Source organism: Vulpes lagopus, chromosome 3 (genome assembly GCF_018345385.1).
Source record: "Vulpes lagopus strain Blue_001 chromosome 3, ASM1834538v1, whole genome shotgun sequence".
Taxonomy (NCBI): Eukaryota; Metazoa; Chordata; class Mammalia; order Carnivora; family Canidae; genus Vulpes; species Vulpes lagopus.
In genome coordinates, this window is record NC_054826.1 from 106,897,032 (window position 1) to 106,921,721 (window position 24,690).

The following is a 24,690-nucleotide window of genomic DNA, read 5'->3' on the forward strand; positions in this document are numbered from 1 at the left end:
AAAAAGAAAGAGTAAGTCAGGGACGTGTTATTGACAAGAAAGTGTACTGAGAAGTGTTTATCTGACTTGATCTACGTTCCGTTGAGAGGCTGATACTTCAGAGATTTAACAATAAAGGATCTTAATGTCTAGCATGGGGTTTGCTGGAGGGAAAATTTAAACAGAATTTCCACTCTCCCCAGGTTCATTGGGTGATCCTAGCCAAGTCACTTTTCTCTGGGCTTGGTTCTTATTTTGCTTAGTGTGGGGTGCAGATTTCAATGCCAGGGAACAGTTAGGAGTGTACATGAGTGGGGTGGGGCATTACAAGTTATTGGGGAGTAATGGAGCCTGTGGTGATCCAGAGAGCTCATGTTTTACCAAAAGAGTTTGCCAATTCTGATTTTTCAAGTGCAACTGATTTAAAAAAAAAAAAAAAAAAAAAAAAAGGCAGCCCATGACGGTTGGGAGCTAGTTTACTCTCCCTGTGGAAACCTTGGTAATGCTAGGAGCAGGCCTGGCACTATCAGCTAGGCCATGGCACTCTGACAGATTGAGAGAAAGACCATTTCATAATCATTTCTGAACACAAAACCAACATTGCCCAAACACAAAAATGACCAAACATAACCCCTTCCCTCATAGTTTGAGTGACTGCTGCTTCTTTACCAAGTACAGCTTTTAAAAAAAGATTTTATTTATTTGACAGAGAGAGAGAGAGAAAAAAAGAGAGAGATAGCACAAGCAGGGTGGGCAGGAGAGGGAGAGGGAGAAGCAGGCTCCCTGCTGAATAGGGAGCCTGATATGGGGCTTGATCCCAGGACCCTGGGTTCATAACCTGAGCAGAAGGCAGATGCTCAACCATCTGAGCTGCCCAGGTTCCCCTAAATATAGCTTTAATCCTAATCCATTCCTTCTAACTTCTAGATGAGATTTATTAAGATAACCAAAAAGAATTATCACCACTTCCTGATAACATCCAACCTGAAGCAAATCTCCCCTTTCTTGAGCTCTCCTAGAGAATCTAACACAAGCCCAAATCCTATAATAAGTCCTTTCTAACACATTTTGCTGAGATGTCCATGATGGGTTCCCCATGGTGTGCCATCTTCCTTGTTCAACCACAGGTGTGCTCCTGCTGGTCTTTGGCTGGAGGGCATTGTCAGAAAAGAGGAATCTACAGAGTTTCAGCTGAAGCCTTCACAAACTTGGACTGGGACCCTCAACTCTAGTAATAATGTGCACATCTGAAACACTTTGTGTCTCTAACTGTTTGAGATGCCATCCTGCCCATGGCTGGGAGGTAAGTTCTCACTAAATGTGAGTTCTGATGTTTTATTAAGACCCTTAAGTATGGAGATTTTGTTTTCCTTGCAAAAAGGTCCCCTTTGGTTCATGGTTATACAATTAGATTTTTATTTTTCTTTGGTTAAATTGTTTTTTGGCTTTTTATATCTGCCCCTATGATCTGTCCTCTCTTGTCTATTGTTTTGAATGCCATTTGTCTATAAGAGAAAATGTTTCTAGGGAAAGGACAGATATGCAGCCCTGAATGTCTAAGGACATCACAAATCTGTTATTGCTCAAACTCTAGTGATTGAACACCACTTGTCCCTCTAAGAAGCTGGAGATGCCAACCACTCAGGGGTCATACATATAATTATTTAGCATGCTTGAGTGTTACTTGTTACCAGAATAAACCAGACAAATCACTCCATTAACCAATGTCTAGTAAGTCTGTACTACCACCAGTCTTATAGGCTGTGGAATTCAAAAGATCCTCAGACCAGTGTCTTTTGGATAAACTTTGCCTCAGATTGCCACTTTATTTACTTATTTAAGATTTTATTTATTTGAGAGAGAGAGAGAGAGCACGAGCACATGATCAGAAGGGGAGGGGAAGAGGGAGAGGGAGAAGCAGGCTCCCCACTGAGCAGGGAGCCCTGGGCAGGAATTGATCCCAGGACCCTGGGATCGTGACCTGAGCCAAAGGCAGATGCTTAACCGAGCCATCTAGGCACCCCTTAGATTGCCATTTTAAATTGCTATAAGGAAAAAAAAATAAATTGCTATAAGGAATTTTTCCTCAATTTTGTGTTCCTGGGAACTACTTTGTTTCATTCTTCTCCCCAGAATCAGGACATTTTTCTGGCCCTGTCAATCATAATTGGCTTTTGGCCAAGTTCTGCAGATACAAGGTTGCACAGCACTATCCTTATGGAGCCTTGTCTCATCTAAAACTGGGCCAAATATCTGCTTCCTCCTAATTTATACCCTTACCTCTCTGACAGAATCTCACTAGGGACAAGTTAGAATTGTAGCAGACCTAACAATTGTTTATTTGAGAGGTACCTCAGAACAACAAGAACAAAAACCAAGAAAAAAAGAAAAGAAACCCTCATGAGGAGATTGTCTTGTTTGTTAAAAGGAGAGATTTTGGGATCCCTGGGTGGCTCAGCGGTTTAGCGCCTGCCTTTGGCCCTGGGCGCGATCCTGCAGTCCTGGGATCGAGTCTCACATCGGGCTCCCGGCATGGGGCCTGTTTCTCCCTCCTCCTGTGTCTCTGCCTCTCTCTCTCTATGTCTATCATAAATAAGTAAATCTTTTATAAACATAAAATAAAAGGAGAGATTTTATGGGGTGCCTGGTTGGCTCAGTCAGTAGAACATGGTACTCTTTGATCTCAAGGTTGTGAGTTCAAGTACTACATTGGATGTGGAGCCTACTTCAAGAAACAAACAAACAAACAAACAAATGGAGGGCACTTGGGTGGCTCAGCAGTTGGGCGTCTTGCCTTCGACTCGGGGCATAATCCTGGGGTCCCGGGATTGAGTCCCATATCGGGCTCCCTGCGTGGAGCCTGCTTTTCCCTCTGCCTGTGTCTCTGCCTGTGTGTGTGTGTGTGTGTGTGTGTGTGTGTGTGTGTGTCTCATTTTATTTATTTATTCATGAGAGACACACAGAGGCAGAGACACAGGCAGAGGGAGAAGCAGGCTCCACGCAGGGAGCCTGATGGGGGACTCGATCCTAGGACTCCATCCCGGAACTCCGGGATCATGCCCCAGGCTGAAGGCAGGTGCTAAACCACTGAGCCACCCAGGGATCCCCAGATTAGCCTTTTAGAGTGATAATTTTATTTTTTTTATTTTTTTTTAAATTTTTTTTTTTAATTTTTATTTATTTATGATAGTCACAGAGAGAGAGAGAGGCAGAGACACAGGCGGAGGGAGAAGCAGGCTCCATGCACCGGGAGCCTGATGTGGGATTCGATCCCGGGTCTCCAGGATCGCGCCCTGGGCCAAAGGCAGGCGCCAAACCGCTGCGCCACCCAGGGATCCTAGAGTGATAATTTTATATTTGTCTGAAATATCTCCCTCTCACTTTTTCTTTGCTGTTCATTGTCTTCTCTTGGGAAACTTTAAAGATTAATAAAAAAATTGTATGTGTGCACGCTAGGAACATCTAGTCTAATTATGTAATCAAATGTGTAAATGAATTGTTAAACTACCTATGTTTCCTTTGTGGGCACTGAAAAGTGTATTTATGTAATAGGCTGTGTTATAGTACAAGATAAGAAAAGGCCTTAGTACCAAGATACGAGAAGAGCTTTTGGCATAATCCAGTATCTTTAAATGTTAGTTTGCCATGTAAAAATAATACCAGCACAATATTCTGGTTGGTATAAGATCAGGGTTAGTTTTCTCATGATTTAAACCTTCATATTTTTTATATTGATTTTTTTTTTAAAGTAGGCTTCAGGGGATCCCTGGATGGTGCAGCGGTTTAGCGCCTGCCTTTGGCCCAGGGCGCGATCCTGGAGACCCGGGATCGAATCCCACGTCGGGCTCCCGGTGCATGGGGCCTGCTTCTCCCTCTGCCTATGTCTCTGCCTCTCTCTCTCTCTCACTGTGTGCCTATCATAAATTTAAAAAATTAAAAAAAATAATAAAGTAGGCTTCATACTCACCTGGAGCCCAACATGAGGCTTGAACTCATGACCCTGTGATCAAGTCATGAGCTGAGATCAAGAGTCAGATGCTTAGGGGCACCTGGGTGGCACAGTTGGTTTGGCTTCTGACTCTTGGTTTCAGCTTGAGTTGTGATCTTGGATCGTGGGATTGAGCCCTGGGTGGAGCTCCGCACTCTGCTTGAGATTCTCTCTCCCTCTGCCTCTACCCCTCCTGCTCGTGCTCACTCCCTCTCTCTCTTGAATAAATAAATAAATCTTAAAAAAAAAAAGAGAGAGAGAGAGCTGGATGCCTAACCACCTGTGCTACCCAAGTGCCCCTTTTTACTGATTTTAAAAGTTAAATAGTCATAGTTTTTACATACGATTTACCTTATTTTTTTTCTTTTTTAAATAGTTACCATGTTGTACATTACATCCCCAGAACTTATTTGTCTTATAATTGGAAGTTTGTACTTCTTGACAACCTTCATCCACAACCCCCTGCCTCTTTCAACCACCAATCTGTTCGGTTTCTGTGAGTTTTGTTTGTTTTAAGATTCTACAGATAAGTGAAATCACATGATATTTCTCCTTCTCTAACTTATTTCACTTGGCATAATGCCTTCAAAGTCTATCCATGTTGTCACAAATGGCAGGATTTCTTTCTTTTTTATGGCTAATATTCCACTGTGTATACCTGCCACATCTTCTTCATCCATTTATCCAATGGACACTTGGGTTGTTTCCATATCTTAGCTATTGTAAATAATGCTTCAATAAACATAGGGTTATATGTATCTTTTTGAATTAGTATTTTCATTTTCTTTGAATCAATATTCAGTAGTAGAATTATTGGCTCATATGGTATTTCTATTTTTGAGGACCCTCCATACTATTTTCCACAGTGGTTATGTCAGTTTACGTTTGCAATGACTGTGCACCAGGGTTCTCTCTTCTCCATATCCTCACCAACACTTTTTTTTTTCTTGTCTTTTTGATACTAGCCATTCTGACTGGTGTGATGCGATATATCCTTGTAGTTTTGGTTTGCATTTCACTGATGATTAGTGATGTTAAGCATCTTCTCATGTATCTATTGGTCATCTGTGTCTTCTTTAGAAAAATGTCTATTCAGATCCTCTGTGTATTTTAAAATCAGATTGTTTTTTTGATGGTGTATACATTCTTTATATAGTTCAAATATATATTGGATATGCCACTTACAAATATCTTCTTGCATTTAGTAGGTTGCCTTTTTATTTTGCCAATAGCTTCCTCTGCTAAAGTTTTTTATTTTAGTTTAGTTCCAATAGGTTATTTTTCTTCTGTTTTTCTTGCTTGAAGAGACATATCTAGAAAAATGTTGCTAAGGCTGATGTCTAAGAGATTACTCCCTATGTGTTCTTTTTTTTTTAAGATTTTATTTATTCATTCATGAGAGACAGAGAGAGGGAGAGAGAGAGGCAGAGACACAGGCAGAGGGAAAAGCCAGCTCCATGCAAGTAGCCCAACATGGTACTCGATCCCAGGACCCCAGGATCATGCTCCGGGCTGAAGGCAGGCGCCAAACCGCCAAGCCACCCAGGGATTCCCACCCTATGTGTTCTTTAAGAAGTTTTATGGTTTCAGGTCTCACGTTTAGGTCTTTAATCCATTTTGAGGTTATTTTTGTGTATGGTGTAAGAAAGTGGCCTAGTTTTGTGTGTGGTTGTCCAGTTTCCCCGACACCATTAATTGAAGAGACTGTCCTTCCCTATTGTATATACTTGCCTCCTTTGTTGTAGATTAATTAACCATATAAATGTGAGTGTATTTCTAGGGTCTTTTCTGTTCCATTGATTTATGTGTCTGTTTTTGTGCCAGTACCATACTGTTTTGATTACTGTAGCTTTGTAGTATAGCTTGAGATCTGGAATAGTGATACCCATTTTGTTCATCTTCCTCAAGATTGCTTTGGCTACTCAGGGTCTTTTGTGGTGTCATAAAAATTTTAGGATTCTTCATTCTTTGGTGCTTTTTAAATATACTCTTAGTCATTTTTGAAAAGAGTCCTTATTTTTTAAAAAAAGTTAAGTTCCTAATAACCATTGTTGCTCATGGCTGTGTGTTTTTACATTGCCTATAAATTTTCTTTTTAGATATTTGTTTCTTATATATTGTTTCCTCTGTAACTATTCTTTATTTTGCCTTTCTAAAATTCAGTCCTCAAATTTAGACTAATAACACTTTCAGCCTCTTTTTTATGCCTAAACTATCTTTGGATTTTCTAAAATGGCCATTAAGTAACACAGAAATCTTCTTCTTTTTTTTTTTTTTTTTTTTAAATTTTTATTTATTTATGATAGTCACAGAGAGAGAGAGAGAGGCAGAGACACAGGCAGAGGGAGAAGCAGGCTCCATGCACCGGAAGCCCGACGTGGGATTCGATCCCGGGTCTCCAGGATCGCGCCCTGGGCCAAAGGCAGGCGCCAAACCGCTGCGCCACCCAGGGATCCCATCTTCTTCTTTTTTTACTTTTTTTTTTTTTTATGATAGGCACACAGTGAGAGAGAGAGGCAGAGACACAGGCAGAGGAAGAAGCAGGCTCCATGCACCGGAAGCCTGACGTGGGACTCGATCCCGGGTCTCCAGGATCGCGCCCTGGGCCAAAGACAGGCGCCAAACTGCTGCGCCACCCAGGGATCCCTTCTTTTTTTACTTTAAAAAACATTTTATTTATTTATTCACAAGAGACACAGGCAGAGGGAGAAGCAGGCTCCATGTGGGGATCCCCATGTGGGACTCGATCCCAGGACTCTAGGATCACTCCCTGAGCTGAAGGCAGACCCTAACCCGTTGAGCCACTCAGGCTTCCCTTCTTCCTTACTATAGAAAATGAGGAACAGGGGATCCCTGGGTGGCTCAGTGGTTTGGCACCTGCCTTTGGCCCAGGGCACGATTCCTGAGTCTTGAGATCGAGTCCCGCATCGGGCTCGAGCCTGCTCTCCCTGGCATGGAGCCTGCTTCTCCCTCTGCCTGTGTCTCTGCCTCTCTCTCTCTCTCTGTGTATATCGTGAATAAATAAATAAAATCTTAAAAAAAAAAAAGAAAATGAGGAACAATAGGAATAATTAGGTTTATCTGGAATTATCCAAATTTTAATGAATTCAAAACTATTATGAGAATTCTTTTGTCTTCTATATGCATAATTTTAAAAAAATTACTGAATCAAAGAAAAGCTTTCTTCCTGATATTTACACATGAATAAAGTATAAATTAATATAAATATCAGTCAATGATTTTATACTTTTCTTTTTTTTTTTTTTTTGATTTTATACTTTTCAGTTAAAAAAACGCATAGTAATTTTTAAGCACAAAGACTGGTATAACTATCTACAAAAAGATCTGTTTCCAGGATTTTAGATCCACAAGCATCTTCCCCTTTTGTTCATGAAAATTCTGAACAAGTGTTAGGGGTACTGGTCAATTACATGGGGGGATCATCAGAAGCCTACTGCTTATGCCAGTTTTTCATTAGATCCAATAGCCAAGGCATATATACTTTGTCTAAGAGGTATAGAAACATAGGCAGAATGTGTGAAACTTTCCCTTGATTTAGTTCTAAGGTCTGCTAAACTGTATGGTCCCCTATTTTAAAGACTTGTCTACTGACAGGAAACACTCAACACTTCTCAAGTGGCAGATAGGCCATTATTTTCCTTTTACACATTACTGTCTATCACTACTATAAACCCAGCCACCTTCTTTCTTACACAAAGAAGGAGAAGCCCATGACTGTTTTTCTCTACTAGGCAGCTAGCAAATCCTGGAAGGATCTTCTAGAGATTCCCATGTACATCCCTGCTTTAATTGTGTTTGTTGATAAATCTTACTTAAAAAAGAAAAATACCAATACCTAACATCATGATACTTAATAATGAAAGACTGAAAGCTTTTCCTCTAAGATCAGAAAAATAATGAGAATGCCTGCTATTGCCATTTCTATTTAACATAGTACTGGAAGTCCTAGCTAAAGCAGTTAGGCAAGAGAAAAAAATCGTCCAAATTAGAAAGAAAAAAAAAAAGCCATCCATATTGGAAAGGAAGAAGTAAAATGATCTTTTTAAAAAAGATTTATTTATTTATTTGAAGAGAGAGAGTGAGAAGGGGTAAGGGGAGAGGGAGAGAAACTAAGTAGACTGTGTGCTGAGCATGGAGCCTGATACGGGGCTTGACTTCATGACCTTGAGATTGTGACCTGAGCCGAAATCAAGATTTGGGCGCTTAACCAGCTGCACCACCTACATGCCCCAGTAAAATTATCTTTGTTCAAAAATGACATGATCTTCTTATATGTAGAAAGTCCTAAAGATTCCACAAAAAACTATTAAAGTTAATAAAGAAATTTAACAAAGTTGTAGGATACAAAATCAACACATGAAAATCAGTTGTGTTTCTATACACTGACAATGAGCAATCTGAAAATGAAATTAAGAAAACAATTCTATTTACAAGAGCATCAAAAATAATAAAATACCTAGGAATAAGCTTAACTAAGGAGACAAAGAGCTTGTACACTGAAAACTACAAAATGTTGCTGAAAGAAATTAAGGAAGACCCAAATAAATAGAAAGACATCCATGTTTATGAGTTGGAAGACTTAATATTTTTTAAAGATTTTATTTATTTATTCCTGAGAGACACAGAAAGAGAGAGAGAGGCAGAGACATAGGCAGAGGGTGAAGCAGGCTCCATGCAAGGAGCCTGATGTGGGACTCCATCCTGGATCCTGGGATCATACCCTGAGCCAAAGGCAGATGCTCAACTGCTGAGCCAGCCAGGCATCCCTTGAGTTGGAAGACTTTTTTTTTTTTAATTTTTATTTATTTATTATAGTCACAGAGAAAGAGAGAGGCAGAGACATAGGCAGAGGGAGAGAAACAGGCTCCATGCACCGGGAGCCCGACGTGGGATTCGATCCCGGGTCTCCAGGATCACGCCCTGGGCCAAAGGCAGGCGCCAAACCGCTGCGCCACCCAGGGAGCCCTGGAAGACTTAATATTATTAAGATGTTGATACCACTCAAATCCATCTAAAGCCCAACAGTGATTTTTACAGAAATAGGACAATCCATCCTAAAATTCATAATGGAATCTCAATGGACCCTTAATAACCAGAATTATTTTGAAAAAGAACAGAATTGTAGATCTCACACTTCCTGATTTCAAAATGTGTTACAAAGCTATAGTGATCAAAACAGTGTGGCAAAATGGCATAGGATAGACATATAGACCAATGAAATAGAATAGAGAGTCCAGGAATAAACCCTCAAACATATGGCCAAATGATTTTCAACAAGAAGACCAATATCATTCAATGGGGGAAAGCTAGTCTTTTCAACAACTGGTGTTGGGAAAAGTGGATATTCAATGCAAAAGAATGAAGTTAAACGTTTACCTTACACCATATACAAAAGTTTATTCTAAATGCATGGAAGAACTAAATATAGGACCTGAAATTATACTGTTAGAAGAAAACATAGGGGAAAAGCTTCATGATGTTTGATTTGGCAATTATTTCTTTTATTTTTTTTGCAATGATTTCTTAAATAAGACACCAAAACCACAGGCAAAAGAGAAAATAAAAAATAAAAAATAAACTAAACTGGACTACATAAAAATTTAAAATTTCTGTGCATCAAAGGATGATACAACAAAAAAAAAAAAAAAAAAAAAAAAAAAAAAAAAGGATGATACAACAGAATGAGGAGACAACTCCTAGAATGGGAGGAAATATTTGACAATCTAGTATCTGCTAAAGACTTAACATCTGGGATATATAAAGAACTCCTGTAACTCAACAACAGCAACAACCAAAAATTAACCTTATTAAAGTGTGTAAAGCACTTGAATAGATATTTCTCCAAAGAAGATAGACAAATGACCAACAACACATGAAAAGATGCTCAACATTACTAATCATTAGGGGAATACCAAGTCAAAACTATAATTAGTTGCCACTTTATATCTATTAGGATGGCTACTATAAAAGAGAGGTGGATAGCAAGTATTGGCAAAGAAATGGTGAAATTATACACTGCTGGTAGGAGTATAAATTTGTGCAGCTATATGAAAAATAATATGTTAGCTCTTCAAAAAATTAAAAATAGACCTACTATATGACCCAGCAATCCCATTTCTGGATATATACCCAAAATAATTGAAAGTAGAGTCTCAAAGAGATGTTTGCACATCCATATTTATGGGAGCATATTCACAAGAGCCAAAAAGTAGAAGCAACCCAAAGGGCTCATCAACAGATGAATGGATAGACCGATATGGTATCTACATACAATGAAATATTATTCAGCCTTAAAAAGGAGGAAATTGTGACAGCTGCTCTAACATGAACCTTGAGGACATGATGCTAAGTGAAATAAGCCAATCACAAAAAGACAAAACGCTGTATGATTCCAATGTTATGAGATACTAGAGAAGTTAAATTCAAAAAGACAGAAAGTAGAATAGTGGTTTCCAGGGGCTGGTGGGAAAGGAGGATAGGGAGTCATTATTTAATTACAGAGTTTCAGTTTTGCAAGATGAAAAAAAGTTCTGGAGATGGATGGTTGTGATGGTTGCACAACAAGGTGATGTACTTAACACTACTGAGCAATACCTTAAAAGTGTACCAAACCATACAGTCAAAAATGGCTAAGATGTGGACACCTGGGTGGCTCAGTTAGTTAAGCGTCTGCCTTCGGCTCAGTTCATGATACCAGGGTCCTGGGATTGAGTCCTACATTGGGCTCCCTGCTGAGTGAGGAGTCTGCTTCTCCCTCTGCCCCTCCTTCCTGCTCATGCTCACTCACATGTGTGAAGCTCTCTCTCTCTCTCTCTCTCACAAAAATAAATAAGCTGAAAAAAAATTCTTTGAATGGCTGAGATGCCAAGCCATAGATAACATTTATCATATGTGTATTTTGCCACAATTAATAATTTCAAAAAGGAAGAAAACCAAAAAATTCCAAGCAGCCTATGTTATCACAATCTTGGACTTATCCTTATAAGCTTGTTTCAGATATTACATCAGTTCAGATGGTAAATTAATTACTTTCACCAGACCTGTAAGCTGATGAAAGATAATAAAATAAATATTTATACTGACAGTAGGTTTACATTTTCAGGTTAATTCATGACTTCAAAATGCACTGGAAACAAATTCTAACTTAAGAAAATCAGTGTAGCATTACCATGTAAAATTGAACACTCACATATGCTATTGTGTGGGTTCTGGGCCTGTTTGTCCTCAGATCCACTCCTCATAGTCCCCTGATATGCTCAGTTTTTTTTTTTTTTAAGTGTAAATGATTTTTTTTTTATTTTTTAATTTAATTTAATTTAATTTAATTTAATTTAATTTAATTTAATTTTTAAAGATTTTATTTATCTATTCATGAGAGACACAGAGAGAGAGAGAGAGAGAGGCAGAGACACAGGCAGAGGGAGAAGCAGGCTCCATTCAGGGAGCCTGACATGGGACTCAACCCTGGGTCTCCAGGATCATGCCCTGGACTGAAGGTGGCGCTAAATTGCTGAGCTACCCGGGCCGCCCAGCTCAGTTTTTTGACTGGGTGACCACTACAGGCTACACATCTCAGGCAGCCATGTTAGCTGGCTTTCAGTTCAAGCAGTGGAAAGCAATGGAAGCAGAATATAAAGCAAAAGGAAGGGAGAAGCCAGGGTATTTCTCTACCAGCACATTCCTCCACCCTCACTGCTATCCCCATGTCAGGTGGCTATAGCTTTCACATGGGTCCAGCTCTCACAGGAGAGGCTGACCATGATTCCAGCTTCTACCAGTGACCCTGACCCTGGGATCTCATAACACTAACATTGCTCAGCAAGGAATGTTCCTCTATCCTAGGAGTGGTAACAGCTTTCTGCTATTGTTAATTTTTGGCTTGCCTTACCATCTCCTGTTAGGCTTCTCAGCCATTGGTTATCAAACCTCTGAGCAATAAAAGGATACAAACTATTGAAACATGCAAAAACTTAGACCTCAGGGGAATTATACTGAATGAAAAGAAGCCAATCACAATACATTTCATACTGTATGACTACATTATATAACGTTCTAGAAATGACAAAATCATTGAGATGGAGAACAGGTTAGTCATTGCCAAAGGTTAAGATAGGATTGGGGAGGGACGCCTGGGTGGCTCAGCGGTTGAGCGTCTGCCTTTGGCTCAGGGCATGATCCCAGGGTCTCAGGATCGAGTCCTGCATCAGGCTCCCTACATGGAGCCTGCTTCTCCCTCTGCTTGTGTCTCTGTCTCTTTCTCTGTGTCTCTCATGAATAAATAATATCTTTTAAAAAAAAAAAAGGATAGGATTGGGCAGGGAGAGGGGATGCATGTGACCATAAGGGGAAAATTGAAGGATCTTTGTGGTGATGCAACAATTCTGTATCTTGATGCTCACTTTGGCAGCACATATACTAAACAATTCTGGATCTTGCTGGTGGTGTGGCTACATGAATCTACATGTGATAAAATTCAATATGTGCACAGAACTGCATATATACAGACAAACACAAATGAATGCACATAACACTGGTGAAATCTGAATAGTCTGTGGATTGTACCAGTATCACTTTCCTGATTGTGACCCCGTAATGTGGTGATGTAAGATATTACCATCAGGATTGTTTTCATTTCTTTGGGTAAATGCCCAGCAGTGGAATTACTGGAATTACTTGTGAATCTATTATTATTTCCAAATAAAAAGTGATTAAATTTTGAAAAAGAAACAGAGATTTCCTGACATCTCCCTCTAAAGTGGACAGCAAATTAATAACTTTTAGATGTTTTGTTGTTATCCAAGAGGTAAGCATAGTCAAAGTGGAGTTTAGTAAGAATGCTTCTTGAATTTGCCCACATAGCGGAGATAAATTGACAATATTGAACTGACATGGGTGGGGGTGACTTTCAGGGTTAACATTAGAGGATGTTTCCAATGCATGCCCTAACTAATGACATGTTCCCTGCAATACTATAAAGGTAGGACATGAACAGGAATCAAAGCCTCCAGGCCCTGTGAACAACTCCAAATGAACTATGAGTAGGTTCTGGTTATTGTTTATTCTCAGGATGGATTGAGGCTTTCTCATGCTAGAGAGCTGTGCACATACTAGTAGAGAATAAAATGACTTTAAAATTTCCAAGAGGAAGGGTCTCAATTTATCTCTCTGGTAGCAAAAACACATAGTTCTCTGGTACCATTATTTTCTTAATTTATTTTACTTGGAAAATAAAACTTTTTATATCATCCACCATCATCAGCAAAAATAAGAGAACTGGGACGCCTAGATGGCTCAGCAGTTTGGCTCAGGGCATGATCCTGGAGTCCCAGGATCGAGTCTTACAAGGGGCTTCCTGCACAGAGCCTGCTTCTCTCTCTGCCTGTGTCTCTGCCTCTCTCTGTCTGTCTGTCTGTCTGTGTCTCTCATGAATAAATAAACAAAATCTTTAAAAAAAAGAGAACTAAAGAAATTCAAAACTCAACTATCAAAACTCTCAGAAACCTCAGGCTTTGCCATTGCCTGTGGTATAAGATTCATTCCCTCCAGGATTCACAAGATATTTCCTTCTGAGTTAACTGCCCTGTGCATCTGGGAATTACTTCAGTCCTAGATTGATCCTGCTATAAACTTATATGACTAATTTCTGCAGGGACTGGTATAATACCTCCAGACTTATCACTAATTGTATTGTATTGCCAAAACACTCACCTAAGCAGCTCTGCACGATCTGATACCTAGAGATTTGGTCTTCTGGAAAAGAATCAGGGAGAAACTGCCCATGAGCCTCTACGAAAAGGACCTTTAACAGATGACACAACAATAAACTCTAAGTTGTTGATCCCTGGACTCATATTTCCCAAATAAGAAGACATACATCACTTTCTCCTGAGTACTGGCCATCTAATCCATTAGGGGACCTCACACTGAGGATTCTTAGCAATTCCCTAGAAGCTGCTGACTGTGGGCAGTGTCTGTCCCACATGATAGAACAAGGTACTAATTGAACAGCTTCTGCAGAAGACAACAGAACAAGATTAGTTTTTTAATTCTTCAGTATCCTTTTGTACCCTTTGTTATCCTTCAGTACCCTTTGTTCTCTTAGAAATCTTATCTATTACTGTCTTTAACATCCCCTCTTTAACTGACTAAAGTTTTCTTTTTTTTTTTTTTTAAGATTTTATTTATTTATTCATGAGAGACAGAGAAAGAGAGAGAGGCAGAGACACAGGCAGAGGGAGAAGCAGGCTCCATGCAGGGAGCCAGATGGGGGACTTGATCCTGGGACTCCAGGATCATGCCCTGAGCCCAAGGCAGACACTCAACTGCTGAGCCACCCAGGTGTCCCTGACTAAAGTTTTCGTACTATGATCTTCTGTATCCTCATTCCATTCCATTTGCCCCCTGGTGGTTTCTTTCTTTAACTTAAGAAAAAAAATATGCTGGTGCCTATTTCTCAAATCTTAGCTACTGCTCTGAGTTTTTTTCACAGATAGGTAGGCAATGTTTATTTTACAATGTGCATATTATAAAAATATTAAAATCACATATATTAAATGTTACCTATCACCAATCTAAGTAAAGTACAATATACAAGTTTTTAAAAAGATTTATTTATTTATTCGAGAGAGAAGGAAAGAGAGGGGAGGGGAGGTACAGAAGGAGAGGGATGGAGAATCTTCAAGCAGTTTCCCTGCTGAGTGTGGAGCCCAATGCAGGGCTTGATCCCAGGCCCCTGAGATCATGGCCTGAGCCAAAATCAAGAGCTGGCCACTGAACCAACTGAGCTACGATATACCATTTTAAATTTATTTTTATTTTTCCATTTTTAAAGTACAGTTGACATACAATGTTATTATGTTAGTTGCAGGTGTACAATGTAGTGATTGGACAGTTCTATATATTACTTTAATGCTCACCACAAGAATATGTTGTAGTAAGCATCTAACAATATTATAGTATTATTGACTGCATTATTATTATTGACTATATTTCCCTATGATGTACTTTCCATATGTATGACTTATTTATTTATTAACTAGAGGTTTGTGCTTGTTAATCTTCTTCACCTATTTTGCCCATCCCCTCCACCCTCTCTCATCTGACAACCACCAGTTCTCTGTATTTATGAGTGCTTCTGTTTTTTTGTTTGTTTTTTTCATTTACTTTTTTTAGATTCTACATATAAGTGAAATCATATGGTATTTGTCTTTCTACGTCTTTTATTTCACTTAGCATAATATCCTCTAGGTCCATCTATATTGTTGCACATGATAAGATCTCATCCTTTTATATGGCTGAGTAATATTACATTGTGTGTGTATATCATATCTTCTTTATCCATTCATCTATTGATGGACACTTAGGTTACTTCCATATCTTGGCTATTGTAATGCTACAATAAACCTAGGGGTACATATATCTTTTCAAATTAGTGTTTTCATCTTCTTTGGGTAAGTGCCCAGCAGTGGAATTACTGGATCATGTGGTGTTTCTATTTTTAATTTTTTTGAGGAACTTCCATACTGTTTTCTTTTTTTTTTTTAAGATTTTATTTATTTATTCATAGAGACACACACACACACACAGAGAGAGAGAGAGGCAGAAACACAGGCAGAGGGAGAAGCAGGCTTCATGCAGGGAGCCTGATGTGGGACTCGATCCCAGGTCTCCGGGATCACACCCTGGACCGAAGGCAGCGCTATACCACTGAGCCATCCAGGCTGCCCCCATACTGTTTTCCATAGTGCTTGTACCAATTCACATTCCTACCAACAGTTCATGAGGGTTCCCTTTTTTCCACATCCTCACCAATACTTATTTATTTGTATTGCTCTGAATGTAACTCATTGCTAGATCTGTTGCCTCACCACCTAATCTTTCTGACCAAAAAAGAAAAAAAGTAATAGCTTCAAATACTTCAGAAGGTAGATTTCCTTCCACAAGTCCTTTCTGGTCTTAAGTTTTCCTCACATAATTAATTCCAAAGTTTGGTCCTATAAAAATTGGACATGAACAAAATGCTTTTGCTTAAGTCATTATATGCCTACCAGTTAAACCTAGGTTATTAGGAATGGAACTAATGTGGGAGTTATTCTTGCTACAGATACTCTAAACTACTTACAGTAATTGTATAACTCCATTCAAGGAATCTATCCACCTCAAGAGTCCAAAAATCATATACTCTTACTGTGATAAATGGTAGTTATCTCTCAATTCAATTATGCCTCACTGGGGTCCTACTTCTTATTCAGACATCAAGCTTTTACCTGCTGCTGCACACTAACTTATCCTGCATATTCAGGGTAACTGTTAGAGCCTCTCAGATATTTTTAACTATCACCTCTCCAGTGGATCATGTGTTTCTGAAAATGGTACCTAGAAATCTCTGAAATGAGACAAGAGCAACTACTTAGGAAAACTCCCAGGAAGGATTACCTACTCCTTTATCATGCATACAATATAAGCTTCCCAGAGAGGGATAATACTGCTGGAAAAGATGATCCAAAACTTGTCTCTAACCTCAGTAGACATCATAAATGACACAACATCTACTCAGTAATCCAACAACCAATTTAAATTTAAATTTATTAACCAAGGGTAAAGTTATGCTTTAGCAAACACCTCTTATGCTACCTGCATAAATACAGGTCAAGCAGAATCGTCTGTGACTATGCTAAAATAAATCACTTGAATCTCTCAAAAAAAAAAAAAAAAAAACAAGCTGGACTTTGGGACATGTTTTCATTGCCTGGATTTGATGACTTGGGGCCCTGTCTTCAGGGCCTATTACAAGAAGTAATAATCAGTTTGTTTCTGGTAATTTCCTGGTGTGTAGGCTGGCTGATGCATCATATTCAGAATCTTAAATGCTGGGCAGCCCAGGTGGCTCAGCGGTTTAAGCGCCGCCTTCAGCCCAGGGCCAGATCCTGGAGACCAGGGATCGAGTCCCACGTCGGGCTCCCTGTGTGGAACCTGCTTCTCCCTCTGCTTCTCCCTCTGCCTGTGTCTCTGCCTCTCTCCCTCTCTGTGTGTCTGTCATGAATAAATAAAATATTTTTAAAAAAAGAATCTTAAATGCAACTGTGCAACCATTATCATGTCAGAGGATTCAGTAACTCATGCTGTAACAAAAGGAAAAGGTGAAACTCACCTAAGTCTATCTATGGATGTTCTCTCCACAATCTCCTAATGAGCAAAACTTTGGCAATGGTGAAGAACTAGATAGTACACTAAAGTCCTGAAGCCTAAATCCTTCTGCCCTTGGCTAAGAGGAAGACCAAGAAAGAGAAAACATCCTCTGACAGCCTGAAGCTGGCCTAACACTATCATCTAGGCTTTGGTGTTGACAGGAGCCGGTATGACGCTCACAGACTGGTTTTCTCTTGATGAACATAACATAACGTGACGTAATGTAACATAACATATAAATTTTACAAAACACAACACGATAAAACAAGGCCACCACTGTGGTGGATCAATGCAAAAACAAGACCATTCTATCATGAACATTAAGAACATTATCTAAACAGAAATGACCAAATATCCCCATCCTGGCTACTAATGATAATTATGCTCCTTTATCAATTATAGCTTTAGTCTTGCTCCTTTCCTCCTACTTTTGAGATAAAATTTTTAAGATATCCAATCATAGAACTATCCCCACTTTCTCATAGCATTCAAACCAGAGCAAAGCCCCTTTCCTTGAGTCTTCCCCAGAAACCTAATACAAGCTCAAGTCCTATAAAAAGTCATTTCTAACATCTTCTTACTGAGATGCCCTACAGTTTCCCATATTGTGTGGTTTTCCTATTGCAATGAGTCAATAAACCCAATTTTGTTTAATTATAGGTGTGTTCTTGGTTGCCTTTGACAGGACAGGAGGGCATTGTCACTGGAAATTGGCTTTTTTTTTTTTTTCACTGAAAGATACTGATTTTTAAAAAGGTAACTTAAAACAAGTTTTAAGTAGTCTGAAATCATACAGGACAGGTCTATGGGTTTGATATAGCCCAAAGGCTGCCAGTTTGCAACCTTTCTGTTGGGTGATCTCCCTTCTGATGTAAAGATTAATATTATGAATAGTTAACAGCCATTAAGTACCTAAGCTGAACCAGGGATTGAACACATACTTTCACATGCACTATTTCATTTAATGTTCTTTTCTACTCAAGTCATTTAGAACTCTCTGAATTCTATTCATGCTGTGCCATTTGCAAGGTCGCCTGCTGCATGTTTGACTATAAATGAGGTCAAATCCCTATTTTACAGGAAGATGCTGATGTATACCGGTTCTTCCCACTGTGAGCCTGTAGCCATAGGAACTGTGATCAAGTACACAATAACACCTCCACGATCAAATCTCTGGGGAACAAAGTTCATTTTAATGAAGCTGGTCTGACTACAGAGCAATCTGGGGGACTTTCTGGGCTTCACAGCAGTGTGCCGCCTCCTGACTTTGAGCTGGCTCTGGAGGAGGAGAAAGCGGAGCTGTCTCAGGTATGGGCTCCTTATTGGGAGCTGGGACTGGGGTCAGGCAGGAAAAGGATGTGGGGGAAATTCTTCTAGGCATGCTACTCCTGAGGAGAAAGCAGGAGAGGGGCTTTGTAAACCAGGTCCTATAGTCTCTGAAGGCTTTACCAGTTCTGTGAGTGTATGAATTGTGCCTTGAATATAGGATTCTACCATCACCATTAGCTAGAATCTACTATTAGCTAGAATCTTTAAGGACTCTTCCAGCACTAGAATCCTAGGAGCAAGTAACCCCGTTCAGTGACAACTTTGGCTTGTGAAAATGGGAGGGAACAGGAAATGCTTTTAGGTTAAGTGCTGGAGTTTTTGCCTCCATTAACTCAATTCTCTTTCTGAATCCTTACCGTTTCTCACACAATATGTCCTTTATTCTATTCTCCAAAAAGCCCAAGTCTCCTCTGACTGCCTGAGGTGAGACCTGGGAATCTGAAGCCCACCAAATCCCTGCTTTTCCATTTACCTCTACTCTGTGGACCAAGGTTTCTGCTTCATTTTCCCTGGATGTCAAAACAGTTTCCCTAATACTGGAGCTAGCTCTGACCCCTTGGCATCCCAGACTACTCTGGCCAGTGCTGGCCCTTGGAGTCAAGACTGTCTTCCTGTGCTCATAGTGTCAGGCTGAGCCTTGCTGTAAGAACCTGATTACTCAGGGACGCCTGGGTGGCTCAGTGATTGAGTGTCTACCTTTGGCTTGGGTCATGATTCCAGGGTCCTGGGATTGAGTCCCGCATCGGGCTCCCTGTGAAGAGTCTGCTTCTCCCTCTGCCTATGTTCTGCCTCTCTCTGTGTGTCCCTCATGAATAAATAAATGAAATATTAAAAAAAGAAACTCATTATTCAGAACCCTATTCTGAATATAGCCACTATAGAGAGTCTGTTTCTCATGTACTATGTGGATCTTAACAGCCTGAATCAAGTTGTTTGGACACAGTTCAGTGGGCCATGGCCACATCATTCAAGGAGTGGCTCTCTGCCAAATCAGGTTCCCAGCCCAGATCTCCAGTCCCAGTCTTGTCCTCTTTATCACCAGACCATTCTGCTGACAAGGTGTCGCTCTGGCCAAGTAGTTCATTTTGAAAGAGATGACCAAAAAGGTAGATGAGATAAAGACAGAGACAGACAGAGAGAGGGAGAGAAAGAGAGATATTGGGGACAGAGGCTCCTAAAAAGATGTCATTTTTAATCAATCAATCAATTAACCAATCACTGGAGGCATAATGGAGGACTTTATTTCTTCTCCATCCTTGCCCAATATGCAACTTTGAGACTTCTTTTATTATTTAGAAAATTTTTAATTGTTTTTTTTTTGAAAAATTTAATTGTTATTGAAAAGTTGATACACATGGTAAAAAAAAATTCAAATAATGGGCACCTGGGTGGCTCAGTGGTTGGGCGTCTGTCTTTGGCTCAGGTTGTGGTCCCGGGGTCCTGGGATTGAGTCCTTCATCAGGTTTCTTGTGGGGAGCCTGCTCCTCCTTCTGCCTGTGTGTCTGCCTCTCTCTCTCTGTCTGTCATGAATAAATAGAATCTTGGAAAAAAAATTCAAACAGTAACAGAGTATGCAGTATAAAATACATTCCCCCCCACTCTGACTTCTAGTTCTCTTGTCTAGAGGCAGCCCCTGTTCAGAGTTTCTCATTTATCTTTCCAAAACATACTATGCATATATAAGCATGTGGGCATCTAATCTCCTTTTTGTAAAACACATATCAACATACTATTATTTTTTCCTACATTATACTGTTCCACTTGAATAAGCTCAACTTGGAGCTTATTTCAGGTCTGTGCATGTAGATATGTCTCATCCTATTTAGCAGATGCATCGTATTATATTATGGCCCTACTGATGGGACAATTCCATTGGTTTTCTTTGTTTTGATATTATTAACAATGCTGCAATGAATATCTTTGTAATATATCTTGAAATACATGAATGAGTAAATTTGTCAGATAAATTCCTAAAGGTAGAATTTCTGGGTCAAAGGTTACCGTTCACCTCAATAGATATTTTAACTCTGTCCTGCAGAGAGCTTAAATCAGTTTAGACTCTTATCAACACTGAGAGTGGGCCTGCTTTTCCCATACCCTCACCAATAGGGTATTTCTAGACATTCAGTCTTGGTGTGGCTTTAGTAGTTTATTCACCCAAAAAATGCATATATATTATCATGAGGCTTTGATCTGAGCACAAGAATGTAGAAATTAATAGCACAGATCCTGAACCTTGCCCTCATAATCTAGACATGCACACTATCATATTATCTGGAAAATGCAACAGTGGTACAAGGTACAAAAGTAGGACAATGAAGGGAGGAGTTAATTTCATCTGTTTGAGGGAGAGTAGGGTTTGTTCAAAGCTAGGGAAAATTTTGTGAAGAACCTAATATCTGAGATAAGTTTTGAAGAATGCATTTAGCTAACAAACATGTGTTAAGTGCCTGCTATGTGCAAGACACTGTTCTGGGTTCTTAGGTTATATTAGTGACAAAACAAAGATTCCTGTCCTCATGAAGCTTATGTCTTAGTGAGTCAATAACCAGTACACATAATAAGTTATATAGTATGTTGCAAGGTGATAGGACCCATGGAAAAGTAAAAAACAAAATAGGGTAAGGGGGATAAGGAAGGTCTATGGTAGAGGATGATGTGAATAGCAATTTTAAGTAAGGTGGTCAGGTAGACCTTGTCAAGGTGATTTTTAAGCAAAGACTTGGCAAAAGTGATTTATTTAGGAAATAGCTAAGGAAAAGCCTTCCAGATAGTGAGAGTAGCCAGCACAAGGCTCTCAGGTCATATCTGAAGAGCAGCAAGGAGACCAGTGGACTGAGAGAGGGGAAGGATAGTAGGAGAGGGGTCAGAGAGACGATACAAGCCTTTAGGCCACTGAGACAACTTTGGTTTTCCTCCAGGTAAAATGAGAAGTCATTGCATGGTTTTAAGCAGAAGAGTATCATGATCTTTCTTTAAAAAAAAAATTTTTTTAAGATTTTTCTGGGGGCGCTTGGGTAGCTCAGTCGATTAAACATCCGACTCTTGATCTCAACTCAGGCCTTGATCTCAGAGTTGTGAGTTCAGGCCCTGAATTAAAAGCAAAAAGATTATTCTTGATGTTATATTTAGAACACACTGTAGGGTGGGGACAAGGATAGAAGCAGAGAGTATAGTACGTCAGGCGTGAGGTGATGGGAGCTTCAACCAACATAGTAGTAATGGAGATGGTAAAGAAGTGGTTGGATTCTGAATATGTGTTCAAGGTAGAGCCATAGAACTAGAAGTGACATGAGAGAGGAAGAAAGGTGTAAAAATGATCTCAAATGTTTTGGCCTGAGCTACTGAAAAGAAAAATGGAGTTATCTTCAACTGAGATAAGAAAGCTGAAGGTAAGGCAAGTTACAAAGGGAAAGATCAAGTATTCAGTTTTGGATATGTTAAGTTTCTGAGACCCATTTGACATGTAAGTGGAGATGTCGAGTAGGCAGTGAAATATATGAATGTGGGGTTTGAGAAAGAGGTCGAGACTAGAAATATAAATTCAACATGTAAATGATGAGTATGGGTTTTTCAGGCAGATGAGAATGGGGAGTGACCCACGTGAAAGAAACAGCTTGAACACAGGCATAAATATTTGAATTAGCAACTTATGTCTGGGGAACCATGAATGTTCAGTTTTCACTGGAGTTTAAAGTACAAGGGGGGGAACACCTGGGTGGCTCAGCAGTTTAGTGCTGCCTTCAGCCCAGGCCCTGATCCTGGAGACCCAAGATCGAGTCCCATGTCAGGCTCCCTGCATGGAGCTTGCTTCTCCCTCTGCCTGTGTCTCTGCATCTCCCTGAAAGAAAGAAAGAGAAAAGAAAGAAAAAGAAAGAGAGAAAGAAAGAAAGAAAGAAAGAAAGAAAGAAAGAAAGAAAGAAAAGAAAAAAGAAAGAAAGAAAGAAGAAAGAAAGAAAAGAAAAGAAAAAGAAAGAAAGAAAAAGGAAGGAAGGAAAGGAAAGGAAAGGAAAAAGGAAAGAAAGGAGAAAAGAGAAAAGAAAAGAAAAGAAAAGAAAAGAAAAAAAGAAAAGAAAAGAAAAGAAAAGAAAAGAGGGGTTAGAGCGGTAGAGGATGGCACTGCAGAGGTCAGCAGGAATATGACTGCCAAGGGCCTTATAGGACAAACCAAGAAGCTTCAATTTTACCACAAAAGCAGTGAGAGATGAATGACCAGACTGGTATTTCAGAGTGATTATTCTGCATCTGAGAGAAGGAATTCTGGGGAACAAGTCTAGAAATGGTTTCAATAGTCCAGGCAAGAGACTTGAGGATTTGCACAAAGGCAGTAGCCGTGGAAAGGCAGAGAGAAGAGTGGATTTGAGAAATATCTGTAGGGCAGTAAAGTTTCAGACTGATTGGATATGATGGTTTAGGAGTCAGGAAGAGGCAAGGATGATTCCAAGGGTACAGGTGGTGATGTTAACCAAGACAGGGAAGAGTGGGGTGGACGGGAGCGGCTACGGATAGAGCATGGGCTCATTATGAGTCCTTTCAGATATGCTGTAGTTGGATGTTAGATATATTAGCCAAAAGGTTTGCTCTTGGGATTTTGGGTCCATTAGAATTGGTCATCAGAGGATAGTTAAAACCATGCGTATGAGTGTGTTTTGGATGAGGGAAAGGGAACCAGTAGAGAAGAGTCCTTGATTTCTTTCTTTTCCTCCATCACTAAGTCCTATTGCCTCTGGTATCTTCAATTTAATCACTTTTCTCCACCCCCTTGTGATGAGCTTGGGACTAGCCCATCAGATCTTCCTTGAACCTTGGTAATTGTTCCTAATTTCCTCTTTTCCATTATTGCCTCCTTTTGGCCTGTTTTCCTTCTAGTAGCCAGAGTGATCACTTAAAAATGTATATATTATCATATCATCATTCTCCTTAAAAATCTCCATTGGCTTTTCATTCCCTTTAATAATGAACTCCAATCTCTTTACAATGGTTTACAAGGAAGGCCCCAGCCCTGGAGTAGCTCCCCAACCTCTTTCCACACCACCCTCTCCTCATTCATATTCTGGTCACCCAGGCTCCCTACAAGCCAGTCCTTTCTTCTCTTGATCTTTGCACTGCTGTTCCTTCTACCTAGGATGCTCATCCCCCAGACACAGAAAACTTCAGGTATCAGCTCAAAAGTAACCTTCACACACAAAACAACTACCCTCCCCCCAAAATAATGAAACACCTCTCTGACCACCTTATTTACTTATTTTTTTTATTTTTAAAAAAAATTTTTTTTTTTTTTAATGATAGTCACACACACAGAGAGAGAGAGGCAGAGACACAGGCAGAGGGAGAAGCAGGCTTCATGCACCGGGAGCCCGATGTGGGATTCGATCCCAGGTCTCCAGGATCGCGCCCTGGGCCAAAGGCAGGCACCAAACCGCAGCGCCACCCAGGGATCCCTACTTATTTTTTTTAAAGATTTTATTTATTCATTCATGAGAGACAGAAAAAGAGTAGCAGAGACAGGCAGTGGGAGAAGCAGCTCCCTGCAGGGAGCCCAGTGGGAGACTCAATCCACAGGGACTCAATCCTCAGATCTGGGATCACACCCTGAGCCTAAGACAGACTCAACTGCTGAGCCACCCAGGCATCCCTCTGACTTCCTTATTTAAAGTGACCTGTCGGGCAGCCCAGGTGGCTCAGCAGTTTAGCGCTGCCTTCAGCCCCAGGGCCTGCCCAGGGACCCTGATCAAGTCCCACGTTGGGCTCCCTACATGGAGTCTCCTTCTCCCTCTGCCTGTGTCTCTGCCTCTCTGTGTGTCTCTCACGAATAAATAAAAATGAAATCCTTAAAAAATAAATAAATAAAGTGGCCTGTCCCTTTATCTTCATATTCCTTTCCCTCTGTATCCATTTCAAAATTACTTGTTAACTATTTAGCTTTCTCACTACAGTGGAGGCTTTATGAGGTCTGGAGCATTATGTAATTTGTTCCCCCCACTATAATCCTAGCATCTGGGCACATAGAGTTGCTCTGTAAATTTTGTTGAATGAATACAGGTGGAAAAGCAGAGAAGGATGATTGAGGAAGCAGTGAGGAGTTGAGAGGGCATCTGGAGCACAGTGAGATGATTGGCCTTGGGCTGGAGGAGGGACACATGCATGTTCCTCTGTGAACAGAGGCAAGGAGGAACGTTTGAATG

The 24,690-nt window shown here is 40.1% G+C and overlaps 1 protein-coding gene across 2 annotated transcripts in view; it reads left to right on the forward strand.

Annotated features, from left to right (window-relative positions):
- Positions 1-1,106: 1,106 nt before the first annotated feature.
- TMEM219 (transmembrane protein 219) overlaps positions 1,107-24,690 on the forward strand; it is a 48,894-nt gene continuing 25,310 nt past the window's right edge. For both annotated transcript variants that reach the window (XM_041748259.1, XM_041748260.1), the window contains exons 1-2: positions 1,107-1,282; positions 18,257-18,484. The gene's annotated coding sequence lies outside the window, so the exon portion shown is untranslated. The remainder of the gene's footprint in view (positions 1,283-18,256; positions 18,485-24,690) is intronic.